We start from the raw sequence: 12,950 nt of genomic DNA on the forward strand, positions 1-12,950 counted from the left end.
TATATATATATATATATATATATATATATATACATATGTGTGTGTGTGTTTGTATTATATATATATATGTATGTATATATATATATATATATATATATATATATATATATATATATGTATATATATATATATGTGTATATATATATATATGTATATATATATATATATATATATATATATATAGAAATATATATATATATATATATAGGAGAATTTACGAAAAAAAGCAACAACAGACGAGGGCAGGTGGTGTAAACAACAAAAGGATGTATTAGTTTAACGCTCGGGAATACAGAAAGTCTTTAATGTTTCGAGCTACGCTCTTCAACAGAAAGAATACAGAGAAAACAAGGAGAAAAACATGGAGAAAAAAAATTGAATGTTTTGTCAGCGATCAATCATGGCGACTGCCGGACGGGATTAAACATAATTCAATATGTTAAGGCATTATAAAAATTAAGATAAAATACCCGCCGGACTAGCCCTCATGCCGGTGGCACGTAAAAAGCACCCACTACACTCTCGGAGTGGTTGGCATTAGGAAGGGCATCCAGCTGCAGAAACTCTGCTAGATCAGATTGGAGTCTGGTGTAACCATCTGGTTCGCCAGTCCCCAATCAAATCGTCCAACCCATGCTAGCATGGAAAGCAGACATTAAATGATGATGATGTATGCATCCTAACATTTCCTGTAACTCCTTTGTAACATGTTTGTGTGAATGGATGAGCTCCTGTGGCAAATAAATGAAAAGGACTACTACTACTACTACTACTACTACTATTGTTTAGTACTTATTTCAGCTTTAATTAGTATTGTGATGCTTCTATAAGATTCCTTCTCAACTTTTTCTTTCATTTGTTTGTATTGTATTTGTCTAGTTCATTAATTCTTAAGTATTTGTAAATTCGTCTTTGGTCTAATTCTCTAATCTTCATTTCTTTATCCAACATGAAAATGCCGGCTTTTATTAGTTTTTCCTCTCTTCAAAGTAGACTTGGTTTATATTCTAAACAGAATTTCATTCCAATTCCTCAACTGAATCTGTGCATAATATGTGGTAAGATTTCCATTTGTTTATCAGCGGTATACAGCTTGATATCATCCACACACTAGGGATGGCTGCCTGTTGTTTAATAATACATGTATCCTTATTCAACCTAATTTAGAATACTGGAGGCAGCTGGGACTCTCAATCATAAAGTTGTCATTTCGATTCCTGGTCAGGAAGGCATGTTATGCTCTTGGGCAAGGTACGTTAGTTCAGAACACTCAACAAGGAAAACAGAGTACCAAGGCTGAGAGAGCACCTAGTCAGTGTCAAGTTAGTGTGGCAATGCTGCAGAGAGATATGTCCAGTAGTGGACATATGTTTACCCATTACCCATTTTTATTTTACCCATGGGTCATGTTTTCAGAATTTATGGAAAATGTTTAGCCAAATGTATTGACTTATTTTCCAAAAGCCTGATACTTATTCTATCAGTCCCTTTTGCTAAACCACTAAGTCAAGGGGATGTAAACATACCAGCACCAGTTGTCAAGCAGTGGTGGTGAGACAAACACAGACACAAAGACATACATACATACATACATATATGGATATAGATATAAATACACACACATACATATATAAAAAGGACTTTTTTCAGCTTCCATCTGCTAGATCCACTCACAAGACTTTGGTTGGCCTGAGGCTACAGTAGAAGATATTTGCTCAAGGTGCCACGCAGTAGGACTGAGCTCAGAGCCATGTGGTTGGGAAGCAAGCTTCAACTAGAAACTTTTCTAGGCAGTGCCCCAGCATGGCTGCAGTCTAATGACTGAAACAAATAAAAGATAAATGATAAGCGATAACCTTTTCACGATAAACTAAACTTTTTATCACATGTTTACACTGTGCAATGAAACTGAATTCTCTGGGTCATATGTACAGTGTTTAATTTTGTTTTTATACTTTTCTTTTGTATTGACGCTAATGTGCATTATATCTGTTCAGTGCCTATTAAGGCAAGATTCTTTTTGCTGTGTCTCTGTATAAGTTTTGGGGGGTTTGGTCACTAATTGGCCTGCATCTTTTATTATCAATCTCTAAGCACTAATGACTATGTGCGAACTACTCAGAAAATATAGCAGGATTCAAGTTTTGTTCAACACTAAGAATGGTTCATAAGTACTCTCAGGAGTCCCAGGTTCCTAATATCAGAAGTGAAAGGTAAGTCAATGTAACAGGGTATCCTGAATCAACCAAGGTAGCAGCTTCTCACTTGTATGCGGGTGTGCTACCTGTATTTGTGGAGGCAATGACAAGTGACCAAGACCGTTGGTGATATACTGTGCTTGAGAAGACTCATCAAGCCAAGTGAAATCATGGTCTTGGCCATTAATAGTGTCATGTATATGGTACCTGTGAAATTGTAGCTGTGATCACTACCAGTGTCATGTAAATGGCATGTAAAAAGCACCCATTACTCTCTCAGAGTGGTTGGCATTAGGAAGGGCATCCAGTTGTAGAAACCATGCCAAATAAGACTGAAACCTGGTGCAGCTCTCCAGCTTACCAGTTCCAGTCAAACTGTCTAACCCATACCAGCATGGAGAGAAGATGCTAAATGATGATGATGATTTATTTCTATTTCTATTTCATAGTGAAGGCGCGTGGCTCAGTGGTTAGAGCATCGAGCTGACGGTCACGAGGTGGTGAGTTTGATTCCTGGACTAGGCTGTTTGTTGTGTTCTTGAGCAAGACACTTTATTTCACGTTGCTCCAGTTCACTCAGCTTTCGAAGTGAGTTGTGACATCACAGGTGCCAAGCTGTATCAGCTTTTGCCTTTCCCTTGGGTAACATCAGTGGTGTGAAGAGGGGAGGCTGGTATGCATGGGCGACTGCTGGTCTTCCAAAAACAACCTTGCCTGGACTTGTGCCTTGGAGGGGAACTTTCTAGGAGCAATCCCATGTTCATTCATGATCAAAGGGGTCTTTACCCTTACCATTTTTTATATATATTTCATACAAGTATATATTTACAAGTTTATTGTATTTAATTTTTTATCATATTGTATTGTATACTATTTTAGCTCCACCTCTTGTTTTCATACAACTACATATGTAAACATCTCCAAGTATCTTGTAACCTCTTTTTAACATGTTTTGTATTAAATGAATGGGTCCTGGTGACCAAAAACAGTTAACAACGATAACAAGTACAATAATAATAATGATGATGATGATGATGGTGATGATGGTGATGATGATGATGATAATGATGATGATGAAGATAATAAAAATAATAATGATAATAAAGGTGTCGTGAAGACAACTTGGCAACAAATGGAGACAAAATTGAAAGAAGAGGATATGATGAATAATAATGATAATAATAATAATAATAATAATAATAATAATGATGTGATGATGATGATGATGATGATGATGATGATGTTGATAATGGCATGCACTGCTCTCTCACTCAATAATGATAATAATAATAATAATAATGATAATAATAAAAATGCTAATAATAGTAATAAAACATCATTTTAACACTCATTTTTCTATGCTTGCATGGACAGATGAGAATATGCTGAGGCAGAGTTTTTTTATGGCTAGATGCTTTTCCTGTAGCCAACACCTGACTTGTTTCCAATCGAGGTAATAATCTTTGTGTCTACCAAACAACAAGCAGTTTGGACATGTTTATGTGGAGAACTAGAAATAAATTACACTAGAAGAACAAGCATTTTGTCTGCAAAAACTGTGCAACATGTAAAGATGTGTCAAGAAGCTCGGATGTGCTTTTGTGGTGGACTCTATGCAAATGACACTGTTAGTGAAGCCATTACTTACACTCAACGAGTGATCACATATAAACAAAAGGAAGAGAGCCTAGAAAGGACAAAATATTTTGGAATTTGTTCAAGAGAACCTACACAAAAGAAGAGGAAATATGTGAAAGAAGAATTAAATGCTTTGTTGGATTAAGAGATGATTTAGAAATTACAGATTATGTTAGCCATTTTGCCTACATTATTACATACTGAGTTTATATTCTTTCTAGAATTAATTTTTTAGATTTAAAATTTTGTGAACTTTTAGTTCTTTCTACAATAGAATTTGTTGATTTTTAATAATTTTCTATTTAACCATTGTGAAGGTGTAATTGTTTGTACAAAAAAAAAAAAGAAAGAAAAAAAAGTAGATTTCTGGTATATTTTTATTTTTATCAACTTCGCTCTAAGCATCTTTAGCTCAAAGTGATATCACTTATTAGACATTGCTCAAAATGCAAATCATTTTAACTTCACTCAAAATGATTTCGTTCAACTTGATTGGACAGGTAGTGTGCAGCACACGAAGCATAAAATGGCAAGATAAGAGATCTAGTGTCAAAATCTTAGAAAAATGTGATATCTCCAGAATCTAAAGCATGCTGATGACAATTCAGTGCAGAGGGGTAGGATATGTTGTTCAAATGAAAAATGACCGCATTCCAAAAATTCTGCCATATGGCCAACAAGTCGAGGGGTATTGTGGTAAAGGAAGACCTGTCCTAAGATATAAGTTGAAGCAATCACTAGAATCTCTACAGCTTAACTTGACATCTTGGGAAAGTCATTGCCTAGATTGATCTGCATGGCATAAAATGTGTCATGATGCATCCAAACAATTTGAGTTCAGAGAAAAGGAACAATAACGAACTATATCCTGCAACCAACAGACACATTTTCTTAATCCCAGGCAAAAACAAAATCATCAATGGCTCCATTGCAACTTCATAGCAAAATGCATGTCTGGACTCAAATTACATTCACACATCCATCTAGTTCAGCTTTACATTCACACATCCAAATAGATGCAACTTCTTACTATTTATTTTCTTTCTATTACTCTCTTTAACTTTAAGTCTTCTCCTTCAAATGCTCATACAGGAGTGACCATCATTTTATGATGATGATGATGATGGCGACAACGATGACGACGACGATGATGATGATGTGGCAGATGTCTCACTTCCTGCTTGTCACACTTCAATATATATTTTATGATTGACTCACTAGACTGCCCATTCTAGAGTGACAGTCTCAACAGCAAGTCTCTGCAGCTGTTGCTTCTTTCTTAACAAAAAACAATAATTATATTTCCTTCCTTTTTATAATTTGAGTTATAATTTGAGTTAGTTTTTAATGTCTTGTAATGACAGATAAACTAGAGAGCAGTTAAAAAACCTGGTCTGTCTCTAAGTTACAAAACGATTAAGCTACAGTTTAACTTGGCTTGTGAGGCATTAAGTGGTTACAAATGCAAGACTCCTCTTGGGCTAGGGTGCTAGTCCATTGCAAAGTTAACTCTCAAGTGTCACCTGTACTCATTTTTAGATGTAGCAACATGAAATGAAGTGCTCTGTACAAGGACACAAAGCAGACTCATGATATTATGGTTTCAGTTTCTGTCATTCAAATCCACTCACAAGGATTTGGTCAGCCAAAGGCTGTAATAGAAGACACTTGTCCAAGGTGCCACACAGTGGAACTGAACCTGGAACCATGTGGTTGGGAAGCAAGCTTCTTACCATACAGCCATGCCTGCACCTGTTTAACAAAGTCTTAATTCCAACTTCTGCATAGTCTTCTCCTCCTTCTTTTTCCTGGATGTGGTGTCCACTCTGTCAGTTTGGTATTCTATTGTCCTTTCTTGAAAACACATGTCCCATGAAAGACCATTTCAGAATAGATGCTATCTATTAAACCTGTAACCTTTTGTTTCTCTACCTCTCCATTTTGCTAATCTTCAGCATTTTCCTTTCCATAGCTGCTTGTGTTGCTCTTAATTTATTTTCAATGCTCTCACACCTACTGTAGAATGTCATTCTAAAAATAAACAATCACATCATCAAAATCACAAAGCTATGAGATAATGCATAATTAATTCAAGACAATATGAATAAGTAAGCATTACATTTGATAGAGTGAGCCAAATGCCAAAGGGTTAAATATATTACTTTTGATACTCTACTCAAAGTTGGAATAGCTTTTGATGGTTTGAGTGTTGATAAAGAAGTTGCAGTGTGAGGGACAAAAGAAAATGTGGGTGGGTAGAAGTTGCAAGTGTGTGAGGCAGGTGAAAGATGACTAGAGATGAGAAGAGTGGAGGGAAGGTTGAAAATAAGCATAAAAGGAAAGTAGAAGATAAAGATGGCAACTGGTAGTACAGAAAGAGTGAAGAGTCACAAAATAATAACAATAAGATGCCCTGATGCAGTACCAGGCACTGGCTCTCATGGCTTCTGATCTTAACTGATTGGAAGTGTTATCATGTACATGTTTTGTCTTACCACAAATTGTCAGTTGCTGGACCATAACCAGTTGTGCATGTCTCTTAGTGGCTGATGATATGTGCATCTCCAATCATGAGCAGAAGTAATGGAGGAGCATCATACCCATGTGTTGAGAAGAATTCTTTGGGGCTTCCATAATTTACCTCTGGAAACACGAGTGCTTCACTCAACATCCTTAAACAACCCTTATTCAGGGACCATTTGAGTGGCATGGCTTTTGGGTGGGATTGCTTTTGGGTGGGATTGCTTTTGGGTGGGATTCCTTTTGGGTGGGATTGCTTTTGGGTGGAATTGCTTTTGGGTGAGATTGCTTTTGGGTGGGATTGCTTTTGGGTGGGATTGCTTTTGGGTGGGATTGCTTTTGAGTGGGATTGCTTTTGAGTGGGATCAGCTGCTCAACCAGAAGGAAATTCTAACATGGCCCCACCTGCAAGGTCATGTGCTGTTTATCAGGATATGAAATCACCATGTTGTGCACATATGGTTGTGATACATGTGTCTGGTGTACCTTTATCAGACAGGTAGTCAAGATGGGTATATTGGACTTCATATATTTGTACCCCAGTGTCACTTTGATGGCATACACTGCTCTCACTCAATAATAATAATAATAATAATAATAATAATAATAATAATAATAATAATAACAATACTGATTTCTATTATAGGCACAAGGCCTGAAATTTGTAGGGGCAAGTCGATCACATCGATCCCAACACATGACTAGTACTTATTTAATTGACACAGAAAGTCAACTTCAGCAGAATTTGAACTCAGAACGTGAAGACAAGTGAAATGCTGCTATGCATTTAACCCCTTCTTATTTTGGCACAAGGCAAGTAATTTTGGAGAGGATTTAAGTCAATTACATCAACCTCCAGCACTCAAGTAGTACTTATTTTGTCAATCCTGAAAGGATGAAAGGCAAAGTTGACTATGATGAGAACGTAAAAATGGATGAACCATAATGATAAAACTGTTTCAGGAAATTAATTCTGTATATAAGTATGTTTTAATATAAATGATGTCTAGGTTTGGCTAGAGTTAATCAATGAATAACATTTCCCATAAAAATGTGAATAAAAATTAAGTACATATACAAAAATGAATTAAATATGAGTGCTAGGTAAGAAATGAACCCATATCTTTTAGTAATCATCTTTGTATAATAATACTCTTTTACTCTCTCTTTTACTCTTTTACTTGTTTCAGTCATTTGACTGCAGCCATGCTGGAGCACCGCCTTTAGTCGAGCAAATCGACCCCAGGACTTATTCTTTGGAAGCCGAGTACTTATTCTATCGGTCTCTTTTTGCCGAACCGGTAAGTTACAGGGACGTAAACACACCAGCATTGGTTGTCAAGCGATGGAGGGGGGACAAACACAGACACATGAACACACATACATACATACATACATTATATATATATATATATACATATATACGATGGGCTTCTTTCAGTTTCCGTCTACCAAATCCACTCACAAGGCTTTGGTCGGCCCAAGGCTATAGTAGAAGACACTTGCCGAAGGTGCCATGCAGTGGGACTGAACCCAGAACCATGTGGTTAGTAAGCAAGCTACTTACCACACAGCCACTCCTGCGCCTATATTTAATATATATTTAATTTCATTCTGTGATAATATTTGTGTTAAAACTGAAAGCAAACATTAAACAAGTGAAAAATCTCAGTTTTGTACCAATGTGGTTGGCTTCGACATAGTGACAATAGCATTCTCTTTTATCAAATTGCATATAACCTCTAGATACTTGGTATTCAACATCTAGAGATACAGGCTTCTCAATAAGAGATGAAGAATAATTACAAAACACATCATAGAACAAATACTTTAAATAATTCCATATAAGAATATATATTTAGTCTTACTATAAAATAATTTTGCAGATGAAACCCTAGGGAGAGTGTGTGTGCATCTGACAACCCAATTTATTGTAATTTTAATTAATCCAGATGATGAATTCAGATGATAAATATTGGATATTCCTCCAATAAACACTGGATATTTGTAGCTTATAATGTATAAAACACACTGACATTTGAGGAGAATTATTGTCAGTCAGAGTTTAGTTGGAAAATTAAACAGACCTAGAGTGAAAGGCTATGAGTCAGAGAGAGAAATAAAGATAACAATTTGAAAGAGAAGAGAGAGAGAGAGAGGAAGAAAGGTGGGGAGAGAGAAACAGAATGAGAGACAAAAAAACAAAACAGAGAGTGAGAGGGAGATTTTATTTGTAAGGATGTGTGGTTAAAGAGAAAGAGTAAGTGAGAAACTCATAGCAGGAGGAATTCAAGAAAAAAGAAAGTAGGACGGTTGAAAAAGAAGAAACAGCAAGAGAGAGGGAAAGAGAGAGGGGGAGGGAGGGAAAGAGAGGGAGAGAGATGGAGAGGGAGAGGGAGAGAGAGACAGAATGAGAAACAAAAAAGTGAGAAACAAAAACAGAGAGAGAGAAACAGAGAGAAAGCAACACAAAGAGCAAGAGAGTGAAAGGGAGAGAAACACAAAGAGAAAGAGGGGAGAGAATCACAAAGAGTGAAAGAGAGAAAGAGAGATGGGAATATAAGAAAAGAGAGAGAAATGAAGAGTTTAGAGTGAGAAAGAGAGCAGTGGAAGAAAGAAAAAGAAAGGTAAAGATGGAGCAGGGGAATGTGAAAGACATGAAAAGGATAAAGAAACATAGAGAGAATAAGGGGAGAGAGAAAGAAGAGAAGCTGAAATAAAGAGACATTTATAGAGAAAGGGGAAAAGAGAGTTAAATGTGAAAAAGTGACAGAGAGTCAGACAAGGAATGTTGAAAGGTAAAGTAGAGATATAAAAAAGGAGAAACTGAAATACAAAAGAGAAAGTAATAGAGAGTTAATAAAAGAGAGTAAGATGAACAGGGAGTAAGAAAGAGAGAGTTAATAAAAGAGAGTAAGATGAACAGAGAGTAAGAAAGAGAGAGTTAATAAAAGAGAGTAAGAAAGAGAGAGTTAATAAAAGAGAGTAAGATGAACAGAGAGTAAGAAAGAGAGAGGTTTGTGCCTCTGAACCTCTCAGTGCTGGATGTCAAACCTTATTCTTTTGGTTTCCCTCTGCACTATATACCTTTATGATCTAGGTTCTCTTGTGATATGGTTCTCTTCTTTTGCTGTCCTCTTTCTTCCATTCTTTCCAGGCCTGTCTTTCAGCTTTTATGGTTGTATCCATGGTAGTACACCACCACCCTGTTACTTCCCATCTAATTAATACCTTGTTCCAGCCATACGCCTTGTCTATAGCTTTTAGCAAGTTAGAAACTTCCTGTTGTCCTCTAAATTATAGGTCCCTGTATCTCTTTCTTACCGTTATGGCAATCACCTAGAATCACTCTGCACATATATTTAGCAGAGAGATGTTTTAGTTTCCACACCTTGCTTCTCCAGATTTTCTTTTCCTATTTTTATTTTTTGCTCTCTGTGATACATTTTTCACCAGAAAAAAACTGTTTTCCTGTTTGAAAGAAAACGTTTTGGTTTGTAGTTTACCTGATTGAAAGGTAAACAAGTGGCTTTTGGTTTCTTGAAGTTAATATTGCAAATGGTTAACTCCATATTGCAAATGGTTAATTCCATATAAGAATATATATTTAGTCTTACTCTAAAATTATTTTGCAGATGAAACCCTAGGGAGAGTGTGCAGATGAAACCCTAGGGAGACTTCATAGAACACCAAGAGCCTTGATTCTTCATTATATCTAGAAAAGTAAAAATAACTACTATGTATTTTAGAATAGCCATCACATTGCTGCCCAACATATCCTCCAAAGTCGCCAGCCAAGATAAGGGTGTTTCTGTCATCCGTTATTGAGGAGGTTCATGAGAGAGCCTCACATATGATAAGTAGCTCTTTTGCTCATTAGTTTGTCACAATAGTGGGACGTAGGCAGTGATAACAATTGCTATTACTTTGCCTACAATTGTGATGATAATTTCTATTACTTTTCCCCAATTAATCCTGTCACATACCACTCTTACTACCTTCATTACATTATCTGTCTACATTCCAGCAACCAGAATGTCTACTCCACTTAAACCAGTACTATTACCTACCCAGATGTAATTGCACTGGTATTCTTTGCTGGAGAGGAGTTTGACTGAAGCTCTTCTCAGTCATACATCTAGCATTTCTAGAATCACACCATACCTACTTTTCATTGTACCAGTATTAACTGCTGTATTTCTGAGATGTTTTACCTGACAGGAGGAGAATCTCTTGTGATAGGAGGGTTGATGTTTTTTGCCTTTTTACTGCACCTCAAAGGGAAAGCATGATTGTTTGATGACAGGTGAAGGTCTCTCACACTTGTTACCACCTAGCCACCCCACTAAAGTGCACAACTCTAGCATATTGTGTGTTAGCCTTGCACATACAATTAGGGGGTTATTATTGAGTTGGAGCTTTGCATGAATATGTGTGTGCATGTGTGCATGTGTGTGTGTGTGTGTGTGTGTGTGTGTGTGTATGCATGTATGTGTGTGTGCATATGAAGAGACAAATTTATTGAAGGGAAGAGAGAGGAAGAGGGAGACAGAGGGAGAGAAGGAGGGAGGGAGAGAGAGATAAGAAGAGGAGAAAGAGAGAGAAAGGGAGAGAGAGTGAGAGAGATAATAAAATAGAGAAAGAATGAATACTGTTACTGACTCAGATGGTTAGTCAGTCTAACAGATAGACATAGACTGGTAGAGAAAAAATATATGGCTTTGGTTTTTTCTCTATATTTATTTATATATCTATTGTATTTTCTAAGCAAATCTTAATGGCAATCATATAATACAATTTTCTGTGAGGTGAAACCAGATCAATTTTTCTTTCTTTATTTGTTGTTGCTGTTGTTGTTTACTTCTAAGCTGAAGCATGTTTGTACTTCTCTTTATTTCACTGAAAACAGTGGAAAGCTTTACCCTTAAGAAGATTATAGACTGAAATAAATAAAGATTAGTACTTTCCGAAAGTTTTTCCACATCGTTTTTGATACCACAAGGCTAGTTTCTTGTTGCTACTAATACTGATGCTGCTGTTGTAGACAATGTTGTTGTTGTTGTTGGTGATGGTAGTGGTAGTGTTGCATTGTTTAGCTTTGGTGTATTCTTTCGATATATTTATTTTATTATATTTTTTCCTATCCAAATCAGTTTTGATCACTTATAATACCACATAATGATTTTTTCTTACAGTAAATTAATCTGCATTTTTTTCTACAGTTTTCCATCATCCAAATCAAGAATATCACTCAAAGACCTCTAATTCACCCAAAACTCTGAAAGTAATCATTTCAAAAGGTTATTTTGTGTGCATCTTTGAGAGTAGATGAGGGTTGGAGGAATTTGGGTTTTGCTATAATAATTATTTTCCGTCATCATCATCATCGTTATTATTATTATTATTATCATCATTATTATTAATGATATTATCGTTGTTATTGCTGATTTTATAATATTTTCTCTTTCACTCTTTAAAGATATTATTGGATTTTGAATCTAATCTTTGGAGCAATTTAAAATTATCAGAAGACAGTCGGGGAAGGAGTTATATATTTCTAGGAAATATTATTAAATTAGCTGTAACCATTTTTATTTTCGTTCTTTAAGGTGACAATTTTTTGGAACTTTTTAAAAAATTTTTTCCTTAATTTCTCTTGTCGAAATAATTCTACAATAAAACAGAATAAAGTGAGATAAGGGAAAAGAAATAAAACTTACAAAATTGTCAAATTTATTTTGAACCAGAGGAGATCTTTTATAATGATATATTTCTAAGAATGGAAACAATAGTAGCAATAATTCAAACATGGAAAAAATATGGATTTCTTTCAACAACAGATTTGTCAGATTTTCATAGAAGAGGAACAAGAGTCACTTGATCAATAGATTTGCTTTATCAAACTCTGAGAGATGAAGTGGGATTTCAGCCTTCACTTAGGATAACTTAGAACCATTTGGAGTTGAAAATAAATACTGTATGAGTTCAATCTTTAAATGGTGAAGAGAAATAAGCCTCAAAAGAAGTCACAATTTTAATGAAGCAAAACAGGAAAAAAGGAAAATGTTCAGTAAAGAAATGTCTCTCGGGGTAGAGGGAGATCCAGGAAGACATGGGATGAGGTGGTGAATGTTGAGCCTTCGAATGTTGGGCCTCACAGAGGCAATGACAAAAGACCGAGACCTCTGGAGATATACTGTGACTGAGAAGACCTGGACAATAAAGTGAGTTCCAGTTGTAGCCTACGCCAGTGTTGCATAACCAGCCCACTCAAAAGTACCTTGGATTGTAGGGCGACATGCTGTGCTTGAGGAGACCTTTTGAGTCAAGTACATCAAAATCAAAATCAAATGGAAATTGTAGTTGTGGTCGCCGTGCCAGTGGCACATAAAAAGCACCATCTGAATGTGGCCAATGCCAGTGCCGCCTTGACTGGCTTCCGTGCCGGTGGCAAGTAAAAAGCACCAACCGATCGTGGTCGTTGCCAGCCTCCTCTGGCCCCTGTGCTGGTGGCACATAAAAAGCACTCACTACACTCTTGGAGTGGTTGGCATTAGGAAGGGCATCCAGCTGTAGAAACACTGCCAGATCAGA

Source organism: Octopus bimaculoides, chromosome 2, assembly GCF_046866305.1.
Source record: "Octopus bimaculoides isolate indiv1 chromosome 2, ASM4686630v1, whole genome shotgun sequence".
In the NCBI taxonomy this organism is placed as follows: Eukaryota; Metazoa; Mollusca; class Cephalopoda; order Octopoda; family Octopodidae; genus Octopus; species Octopus bimaculoides.